Here is an 11,375-nt window from a genome sequence, read left to right as displayed (position 1 = left end):
GGCTTGGTGGCGCGTGCCTGTAATCCCAGCTACACAGGTAGCTGAGGCACTAGAATCGTTGGAACCTTGGAAGCAGAACGTTTAGTGAGCTGAGATCGTGCCACCACCACACTCCAGCCTGCGTGACAAAAAAAAAAAAAAAAAATGCTGGGCATGGTGGTTCGCGCCTGTAATTCTAGCACTTCGGGAGGCTGAGGCGGGAGGATCACCCAAGGTCAAGAGTTTGAGACCACCTTGGCCAACATTGGTGAACCTGTCTCTACTAAAAATACAAAAAATTAGCTGGGTGTGGTGGTGCATACATGTAATCCCAGCTACTCAGGAGGCTGAGGCAGGGGAATCGCTTGAGCCAGGGAGGCAGAGTTTGCAGTGAGCGGAGATCATGCCACCGCACTCCAGCCTGGGTGACAGAGTGAGACTCCGTCTCAGAAAAAAAAAAAAAAAAAAAAAAATCATCTTTCAATACTGATTGATTACTCAAGAAGAAAGTCTTAGTTGGCGCTGTTTTATCTTTAACATCTCTCTGATAATTGCTTATCCTACTGAAGGGGGCCAGGGAGGGAAAGAAAGAGAGAGGGAAGTAGAGAGGGAAGAAAAGAGAGAGAATGAACACTTATGTTTTGAGTCTTTGACAAGCCACATATCAAGTTAGAATTGAAAAAAAAGTCATTTTGTTTTCAGTGCACTCATGTTTGAAGTTTTCTTCGACTTCTGAGAGCAACACTCATTTTCTCCTGAAGGCGTGGTGATAAAAACTTTCATTGTAAAATAAATCTATTCATATACAAAAAGTGAATAGGTGAAGTAAATGATGATAGAGGTGACTTGCTGATGACTAAAGCTTGAAAAGTTAAGGGCTAAGGAATTCTGGCAGAGGCTGCATTCTTACCTCATGGTAAATTGCCATCTGATCTTTCCAGGGTTGACAAAATTTTCTGGAGAAAAGCCCCACCTTCTTTAGTAAGAAGGAATAAAGATTGCCCCAGGGGAGCAGTGGCTTTATAAAAATACTGTACCGTATATTGCTTAAACCTTCTTTCCTTGGCTGCTCTTCTCTGCCCTCTCATCCCCATCCAGTCTTTTCCCTTTTTAAAAATTTTATATTATTATTATTATTATTATTATTATTTTGAGAAAGGATTTCACTGTTGCCCAGGCTGGAGTGCAGTGGCACAATCACGGCTCACCGCAACCTCTACCTCCTGGCTCAAGCGATCCTTCTGCCTCAGCCTCCCAAGTAGTTGGGATTACAGGCACATGCCACGACACCCAGCTAATTTTTGTAGTTTTGGTAGAGACGAGGTCTCACTATGTTGCCCAGGCTGGTCTTGAACTCCTGGGCTCAAGTGATCCACCCACCTTGGCCTCCCACAGTACTGGGATGACAGGTATGAGCCACCATGCCTGGCCAGTCTTTTCTGTAAAGCCCTGATGAGGAATATTAAAATGAATGCTTCCTTTTAAGAGGACACCTAATGTGAACGACAACAATGGCAGGAAGACAGGCTCAGGATTTTTTTAAGAGTGAGCACACATAATACATTAAACATCTATCAGTGGCACACACAGATTTTCAGGAACGCTCCTGGGAGTGGGGAATATGCTAGCCAAGGCAATTTCTCTGAAATCCATTTCCTGTATCCTAGGGCACACGGAGCCAAGGGTGACACCAATAAAAGGATCGACTGAGGCAGTACATTTTCTTTGCTTTGAAAGAATCTTTGTCATATTAGTGTATCATGCTTTTAATTTTCTCTAGCATACCTAGGTTCACATCTACACTCAACCATTTACTGACTGTGTGACCTTGGACAAGCTACCTCAACCTGTAAACTTCTGTGCCTGTATAATGAGAAAAGTATTACTGATCTCTGGAGTTCAAGACCAGCCTGGGCAACATGGCAAAACCCCATCTCTACTAAAAAGATAAAAATATTACCCAGAAGTGGTGTTGCATGCCTGTAGTCCCAGCTACTCGGGAGGCTGAGGTGGGAAGATTGCTTCAGCCTGGGCCTGGTCAACATGCTGAAACCCCATCTCTACTAAAAATACAAAAAAATCAACCAGATGTGGTGGCTAATACAGATACATGCCTGTAGTCCCAGCCACCCAGGAGGCTGAGGTGGGAAGATTGCTTCAGCACGGGAGGCAAAGGTTGCACCACTGTACTCCAGCCTGGGCAACGGAGTGAGACTCTGTCTCAAGAAAACCCCAAAAACCAAAAAAAGTATTACTGATCTCATAGGGTTGTGTAAGGAATAAATGAAGTTGTGTTCGTGTGTGTGCGTCCCTTTTGGGGAAGGAAAAGTTACTGAGTAAATGGTGGATAACTGGAATTGCATCTGTTACAAAGGTAACTTGTGGTGACTTCAACTATATGAAGAGAGAGAAAATAATATAAACACCTCCTACTCCCAGCCACACACACATACTGGGAAATCAGTTTGTTTGCCCAGCTGGGTACCATCTCACTGCACAGAACCGATTCTAGTATTTTCAATTAATATTTGTGGAACAATACGGCCCTAGACACAAGCCAACTACTCCATCTGGCCCTCCATCAAGGAAATGATGATGGATTTCAGTGCAGAAGAGCAAAAATGACCACGTGGACCTCACTGGGACACAGGACTGACTGTACTTTATGGAGGATCTTGACTGATGTTACTTTTTTCTCACCCTCTATCTTTAGATCCTAGCCTTGTGTAAGATGCAACTCTATTAAAGAAATCTTACTAACCCTGGTAAGAGTTTTTTAGTTGTTTTTCTGGCTGTTTATTTGGGATTCTTGAGCCTCATTGTTTATCAAAGGGTTACAAATTGTTTTTGTCTTTATTCTTTTGTTTTAATGCCTCATTGATATTTTTAATCAGTCCTTTGGTGTACTTCACCAGGGTTGCTCAAAAGCGAGTGTGCATCAGAATCATCTCCATTTTCCTTGCATGTGTCCTCTGCCTCCACTTCCAACAGCTTCTGATTAGGGGCATCTGGAGTGGGGTCTGACATGTGCATTTCTAACATATTCCCAGGTGATGCTAACACTCCTGGTCCCAAACCTTCACTTTGAGAATCCCTGAACTAGGTCATGGATAAAGATGGCCCAATGAAGTGAGGCCCCTACCACAGTGACTTTCAAACTTGACTACCAGAACCCACATTATTATAGTAGGTGCACTCTGATTTTTTTTTTTTTTTTTTTTTTGAGACAAGGTTTCACTCTGTCACCCAGGCTGGAGTGCAGTGACACAATCTCTGCTCGCTTCAACCTCTGCCTCCTAGGCTGAAGCAATTCTTTTACCTCAGCTTCCTGAGTATCTGGAACTACAGGCTTACGCCACCATGCCTGGCTAAATATTTTTTTTGTATTTTTAGTAGAGACAGGGTTTTGACATGTTGCCCAGGCTGATCTTGAACTCCTAGGCTCAAGTGATGCGTCTGCCTCAGCCTCCCAAAGTGCTGGGATTATAGGCCTGAGCCGCTACACATAGCCTCAGATGTTTTTTTTGTTTGTTGGATTTTAAGAAAATGCTGACCCACTGGTTGCATTTGATGAGCCATTATTGGGTCATGTTCCAGCATGAAAATACGGTTAGTGTTTGATAAATAAAAATTGCACTGGTAAAAATGCATGACTCTTCATTAGACAACAGGCAAAAATTAAGTTACTTCTCTCTTTTCCTATTACAATAGAAGGACCATTATAAAAACACGGATCCTTCTACTTGTAAGCAAGTGAAGTCACATCGAGACTTTGGCTGCTGAAAGTGAGATGGAGAAGCCTTTGGTTTCCAGAGAATTCTCTTGGATTCTGACATTTGGCTTGTTTTATTGTTCCAATGTAAGGCAGAACTGAAATAATAGTGAAGAAAACTGAACATCCGCCTGCTCCAACATGTAGAGAGACGCTACAGAACGTAAAATGCCTGCGCTGCCAAAGGGATTCCGTGTGACATCTGCCACATGTACACGTGAAATTCATTCTCCATCCTCTTCTTCTCCTCTAAAGACATTTTCACAGCTGCTCTTTCCAGAGGGCCTGTGACTTGTGAGTGTTGGCTTGGGTTTACAGGTGGTTTTTGATTTTCATTTGTCTAACTTGCACATATTACACGTTGACATTAAACCTTCATGCACATAATTTGGCCTTTCTGTTGTCACTGGCTATGTAATGATTTTCCAGCCATCCTCACTACAGTGGCCTGTGCTCTGAAATGGTGGGGCCTGAGCCAAGGTGCCAGGCATATTCAGTCACTTTTACTAATACTAGTGCTGCTCTAGGTCCAGGGGCCTTGTTTTAGTCCACATCTCCTTGGTCACATTCTTTGCCCTTCAGCAGCCTGACTCTCTAGAGTGAGCTAGCTCCAGGCTTCCATCCTTGGCATGGAAATCTTGTCTGGCCCCACTTCCATCTGGTTCTCACTCCCGTATCACCTGGGCTTGGAAGTATGGCATGCATGGGGAATGGGTAAGGAGTGATAGGCTGCTTTGGTGGAGTGAAGAACACACTTCATTTGTCCTACTGAATGGACCCATCACGTCGGGGCCCAAATATTTAAAGATTATAGGCTGTAGAGTTTTCCACTCCTGTCTCTGGCAACATCAGGTTTGTGGGAAAGAGAAATGGCCTCAAAAGCAGTGCACAGTCTCCTCATCCATGAAGGTTTCCATCTGCCTCACTGGGCAGAGGTCTGGGCTGAAAATGCACAATGCATAAGCAACAATACTTATGATCTTTACTTGAAAAACTTTCTCGGAAGCAAAATGCTTGTTTTGTGTGTGTGTGTGTGTGTGTGTGTGTGTGTGTGTGTATGTGTGTGTTTAAAGAGGTGGGTCTTTCTATGTCACCCAGACTGGAGTGTAGTGGTTATTCACAGACACGATTGTAGTGCCTTGAACTCCTGACCTCAAGCAATCCTCCCTCCTCAGCATCCTGAGTAGCTGGGACTACAGATGCACACCACTGTGTATGGCCAAAATACTCTTGCAATGTCTAAGTATGAGTTTGTTTGACTTTGAGAACTGCGATTTTCAAAAATGCCCCCTCATTCTTAAGATCTCAGGTCTACAGTTATTTCATCAGGAAGCCATCTCTGACTTCTGGCAAGTTCAAAGTCCTTTCCTTAGGACATGCTCACAAAGCACGAGTGCTTCTCCTTCATAGCACATCTCCTTACAAATGCATTTTTTTAAAAAGTGAACTTTATTTGGATTTTTTAAAAAATTATTTATTTATTTATTTTTGAGACAGAGTCTTGCTCTATTGCCCATGCTGTATGCTGTAGTGCAGTGGTGTGACCTCAGCTCACTGAGGCCTCTGCCTCCCAGGTTCAAGCGATTCTCCTACTTCAGCCTCCTGAGTAGCTGGGACTAAAAGCACGTGCCACCACGCCCAAATTTTGTTTTGCATTTTTTTTTTTTTTTTTTTTAGTAGAGATGGGGTTTTGCCATGTTGGCCAGGCTGCTCTCAAACTCCTGACCTCAGATGATACACTCACCTCAGCGTCCCAAAGTGTTGGGATTACAGGTGTGAGCCACTGCGCCCAGCCTGGATTTATTTTTAAAAAGTTGCAGAGATGGTAGAGAGTATCTGTATATTCCTCACTCAGTCTCTTGATATTAACATTTTTTTTTTCTTGAGGCAGGGTCTTGCTCTGTTGTCCAGGCTGGAGTGCGGTGGCATGATCTCGGCTCACTGCAGCCTCGACCTCCTAGTCTCAAGCAATCCTCCCACCTCAGCCTCCTGAGTAGCTGGGACTACATGTGCATGCCACCACACTTCCCTAGTTTTTGTATATTTTTGTAGAGATGGGGTTTTGCCATGTTGCTCAGGCTGGTCTTGAACTCCTTAGCTCAGGTGATCCACCTGCATTTTGCCCAGGCTTGTCTTGAACTCCTTACCTCAGGCGATCCACCTGCCTTGGCTTCCCAAAGTGCTGGAATTATAGACGTGAGTCACCGTGCCTGGCCCTGATGTTAGCATCTTAAGTTACCATGTTGTATTTGTCAAAACTAAGAAACCAACATTGTTACATTACATTAGACTAAACTCCAGACTTTATTTGCATTTTAAGTGTCCTTTCTTGTTTTAGGCTCCAATCCAGGTACCAAGTCTTCTTGGTCTTCTCCTCTGGTCTGTGCGCTGGTCTGGATACTGGGGAATTAGAGAGCAGTAAGAAGACATGCTCCTGCCCTGTGGGAGTGTCTCAGTCTAAATGCTCTAAAGGAAAGGATAGCCAACTCAAGATTAAACACAGATTAACAGACATGTTACCTGTGCTCCCTGCTGGAGTTTTCATTTTGTTTTTCCTTTCTGTAGTGGAAGTAAACACTGATTAAGTGATTCTTGGATTTCAAGGAACTAAGATCTATTTGTTTATCATTTAGAATAAGCCAAACTGCCTTTTAGTGACAGCTTGCTTAAGGATTTGAGTTCCCTAAATTTAATCTTCTGCTATTTGGCTAACATTGAATGGGAAGACCAAGGAGCCTGAATATAGTTGTCCATATTGTGATTAGTTTCACGACTCCCAGGACACCAAAATCTGTGAGTGTTCAAGTCTCTAACCTAAAGTGGCATAGTATTTGCAGAAAACCTATGCATATCCTGCTATATAGTTTACATAATCTCTAGATTATTTATGGTACCTAATACAATGTAAATGGTGTGTAAATAGTTGTCATACTGTATTTTTTTTATTTGTGTATTTTTTATTGTCATTTTAAAATTCTTTTTCTGAATGTTTTTGATTCATGGTTGGTTCAATCCACAGATGCGGAACCTGCAGATGCAGACGGCCGACTGTACTCAGTTTTCCATGAATACTGGGACAAGTTGGAAGGGAAATGTGTCCTAAATCAAAAGTTCTTCAGCCTTAAATGGGATTGATTCTAGAAAAGAAAGGAAACCTTTATTTGTCCCCTTAAGATCATTCATCTTCTCAACCTGGTCTACTTCCAAGAGGATGGAGAAGAAGCAAGAACCCGGCGAACAGCTTCAAAGGTCGGGGACAAATTTCTTTCTTTTTTTTTTTTTTCCTTTTTTTTTTTGCAACCCATTCAGATTTTTACTGGACATTCATGGCAGAAAGAGGCGATGTGCGTCCAACCGCGTCGCACAGCCCATCCGCTGCCCAGTGCCGCTGACGCGCGCAGAAGCATTCTCTGCAGCGGCCCTTGTCGGCGCCGGGCCCTCACCCGCGCCGGGGCCCTCATCCACAGCACTGCACCTTCTTTGTAGAAGCAGAACCCGAGACTCAGAGCGCAGCTCGCCCTGATAACTGTGTTCCCAGCAGGCAGGCCCTCTAGAAGATGGGGGAAATGACACATTCCTGTCCCTCAGGCCCAGACACAAGCCACAGTCACCCTTCCCAAGGGCATCCACGGCCTGTGGGACCCGGCTCCATTCAGCAGAGCCTCAGTGCTTGGGTCATCTCTACAACCCAGGGTCACAGCCCACGTGGCCCTGCCCATAGTCCCCCCCGCTGTCCACGCACTGCCCCGAGAACCAGCAGCAAATAGGTGGAAGAACCATCCAGTGCCTGCTGCCCAGGGCTGCAGCAAGCAAGGAGGAGCCAGGGACCACCACCAGGCAAGTGAGACCCAGTCCCACTTCCACGTGGGCAAAGCTGCCGCCACCCTGGCCTGTCCAGGACGGCCGCAGAGGCCCCACTTCGTCCTGCAAAGGAGGGAGCCTGTGGCGCTCCCGGCTTTGCCAGATGCTCCTACCCGAGGGCCTGCATCCTGTAGTTCCCCAGTGAGGTCACCCGGTCTCCCACCAGGTGCCCGGTCGGTGGTAGGGGACAAATTTCTAACCAGCAGGTACCTACAGGAAATCTAGGAAACCTCGGAATGTAATTCTTTTAGGAAATACATCTCTCCTAACTGGCCACCAGCACCTTTTCATTTGTCCTCTTGAATAGTAAAAGTCAAATTCCAGAGGCAACTAATCAATTTCCCACCCCATTCCTTAAAAAGGCTCTTGGCCCCGTGTGGTGGCTCAGGCCTGTAATCCCAGCACTTTGGGAGGTCGAGGCGGGCGGATCATGAAGTCAGAAGATCGAGACCATCCTGGCTAACACGGTGAAACCTCATCTCTACTAAAAATATGAAAAATTAGCCGGGCATGGTGGCGGGTGCCTGTAGTCCCAGCTACTGGGGGGCTGAGGCAGGAGAATGGCGTGAACCGGGAGGCGGAGCTTGCAGTGAGCCGAGATCGCGACAGAGCAAGACTCCGTCTCAAAAAAAAAAAATAAAAAAAAGGTTCTTGTTAAGGTTGCCAGTGACCTCCATGTTGCTCAAGCTAATGGCCAATTCTTACTCTGCATTGCACTTGATCCATTGTTTGGTATAGCTGGTCAATCCCTCTTCCTCTGTACCCTTTCTATACTCGGCTTCTAGGACACTACACTCTTATTTTCTTCCTACCTCACTTGTCATGAATTCTCAGTCTTCTTTGTAGGTTATTCTCTTCTTCCCACCCTCATAATGTGGAAGTGTCCAGGATCCTTCATCCTCATCTCAGTCTATATGCACTCCCTTGAAGGTCATATTCAGTCTTAGTGATTTTAAAAGATTTATGTGCTGACTACTTCTAAATTTATATCCCCAGCCGGGCGCGGTGGCTCACGCCTGTAATCCCAATTCTTTGGGAGGCCGAGGTGGGTGGATCACTTGAGGTCAGGGCTTCCAGACCAGCTTGGCTAATGTGGTGAAACTCCATCTCTACTAAAAATACAAAAAGAAGCCGAGTGTGGTGGTGTCCGTCTGGAATCCCAGCTACTTGGGAGACTGAGGCAGGAGAATCGCTAGAACCTGGGAGGTGGAGGTTGCAGTGAGCTGAGATTGTGCCATTGTGCTCCAGCCTGGGTGACAGAGCGAGACTCCAACTCAAAATTAATAAATAAATAAAAATTTATATCCCTAACCCAGGCTTCTCTCCTGCACTGCAGATGTATATATTCTACAGCTTACTCACTGACAGCACTTGGATGCCTAGTAGATGCCTCAAACTTAACATGTCCAAACCTGAACCCTGATCTTCCCCTAGAAACCTGCTCCACCCTCAGCCATCTCTGTCAGAGTGGTTGGCAACTCCACCTTTCAGAGTGCTCAGGAAAATCTTTGGTACTGTTCCTCTTTCTTTCTCTCAGGCCCCATATACAAACCATCAGGAAATCTAATCCCAATTTATTTATATGTATAAAAAATCCATTTCTCACCACCTCTGCTATTACCATCTTGGTCTCAGCTCCATTCTTTTTTTTTTTTTTTTTTTTGAGACAGAGTCTTGCTCTGTTGCCCAGGTTGGAGTGCAGTGGCACTGTTTTGGCTCACTGAAACGTCTGTCACCCAAGTTCAAGCAATTCTAGTGTCTCAGCCTTCCAAGTAGCTGGGAGTACAGGTGTGTGTCACCACGCCTGGCTAATTTTGGATTTTTAATAGAGACGGGGGCTTCACCATGTTGGCCAGGCTGGTCTTGAACTCCTGACCTCAAGTGATTCATCTGCCTCGGCCTCCCAAGTGCTGGGATTACAGGTGTGAGCCACTGTGCCTGGCCAGCTCCATTGATTTTTACCTGAGTTACTGAAACAGGCTCCTCCTGGTTTTCCCTTTGTCCTCCTGGACCAATGTCCCTCTGCTCAAAACTTCACCAGCCCCCATTCTGACATAGAATAAAAGCAAAGTTCTGACGATGTCCTGCAAAACCCTATATGATCTAGTCTTTTGAGATACTTCTGTGACCACCTCTCCCAGCCCTGTTTTCCTCACTCCTGCTTCGGCCAGCCCTCCTTGCTGTTTGTCACCGGCCGACTTGTCACATTTTATTATAATCTATTCTTTACCTACTTATTACTTTCTGTCTTTTTTCACTAGACTGTAAGCTCCTTAAGGTAGAAGATCTTCATTTTTCTTCACTGTTATATCCTTTCTCACACACACCAGGTACGCTCTGTCTTGGAGTCTTTGTTCCAGCTGCTCCTTTTGCTTCAATTTCTATTCTCTTCACAGAGTTTGGCTAATTTCCTTACCTCCTCAAAACCTTTGCTTAAGTCTTACCTTCCCACTTGTAACCACCCAACAGGTTCTCCTTGCCCGCTGCCTAGACAGAGCTGATTTATCAAGACAGGACAATTGCAATAAAGAGTGTAATTCACACAGAGCCAGCTGTACAGGGGACTGGAGTTTTATTATTACTCAAATCGGTCTCACCAACAATTGGGGGGATGGGGTTTTTAAGGATATTTTGGTGGGTAGGGGTCAGTGAGTTGAGAGTGCTGATTGGTTGGGTCAGAAATGAAATCAGAGAGAATCGAAGCTGTCCTCTTGCGTTGAGTCAGTTCCTGGGTGGGGGCCACGAGACTAGATGAGCTAGTTTATCAATCCGGGTGGTGCCAACTGATCCATCAAGTGCAGGGACTGCAAAACATCTCAAGCACTGACCTTAGGCTTTACAATAGTGATGTTATCCCCAGGAGCAATTTGAGGAGGATCAGAATCTTGTGACCTCTAGTTGCATGACTCCTAAACCTAATTTCTAATCTTGTGGCTAACTTGTTAGTCCCGCAAAGGCAGACTAGTCCCCAGGCAGGAAAAGTGTTTGTTTTGGGAAAGGGATATTATGTCTTTGTTTCAAAGTTAAACTATAAATTATGTTTCTTCCAAAGTTAGTTTGGCCTACTTCCAGGAATGAACAAGGACAACTTGGAGGTTAGAAGCAAGATGGAGTCAGTTAGGTCAGATCTCTTTCACTGTATCATGGTAATAATCTTCACAGTTATAATTTTGCAACAGTGGTTTCACACTGAGGCCAACTGACATCTTATTTACCTGCCTCTTTCACCCCCTATTCCTGATCCTCCTTATCCCATCTTATGTTTTCATTTGTTTTGCAGGACTTGTCATCTTTTATCATAATCTGCTCTTATTTATTATTTTCCGTCTTTTTTCACTAGACTGTAAGCTCCTTAAGGTAGAGGATCTTTGTTTATTTTTTTCACTGTTATATCCTAAGAACTTTGATCCATGCCTGTTACATAATAGATGTTAAATATATGTTTACTGACTAAAGGAATTAATCAAAACTGACCTGTTACATATACTGTGTCTTCAAAAATTTGCTCTATATTCTTTAAGCAAAACTACTACACTGTTAAAACTCATTCCTCCTCTACAAGAGACAGGAATCAGGAGAGGCTAGAGAGACTGAAGAGGTCTTTTGGAGAAAAGAGACATTCTTGAATCACCCAGTGTAGATGGCTACATATAGGAGTAACATTACGGTGCTATCGTAGCAGTATCTCAAGCGACTACTCCATCATTTACTAGCTGCAGAGAACTTAGACAAATTCTAAATCTTAGTTTCCTCAATCATGATA

The 11,375-nt window shown here is 44.5% G+C and overlaps 1 long non-coding RNA gene across 3 annotated transcripts in view; it reads left to right on the top strand.

Annotated features, from left to right (window-relative positions):
* Positions 1-11,375, top strand: part of LOC135967393 (uncharacterized) — a 53,032-nt gene that overhangs the window by 28,105 nt on the left and 13,552 nt on the right. For 2 of the 3 annotated variants that reach the window (XR_010581475.2, XR_010581474.2), the window contains one exon: positions 6,771-7,000. This is a non-coding gene — a long non-coding RNA (uncharacterized lncRNA). Of the gene's footprint in view, positions 1-6,770; positions 7,035-11,375 lie in introns of those variants that run through there. The other variant, XR_012424476.1, reaches the window with a different exon arrangement.

This window comes from Macaca fascicularis, chromosome 15 (assembly GCF_037993035.2).
Source record: "Macaca fascicularis isolate 582-1 chromosome 15, T2T-MFA8v1.1".
NCBI classification, from domain to species: domain Eukaryota; kingdom Metazoa; phylum Chordata; class Mammalia; order Primates; family Cercopithecidae; genus Macaca; species Macaca fascicularis.
The sequence above is the reverse complement of the archived record's forward strand: the minus strand, read 5'-3'. Positions and strand labels throughout refer to the sequence as shown.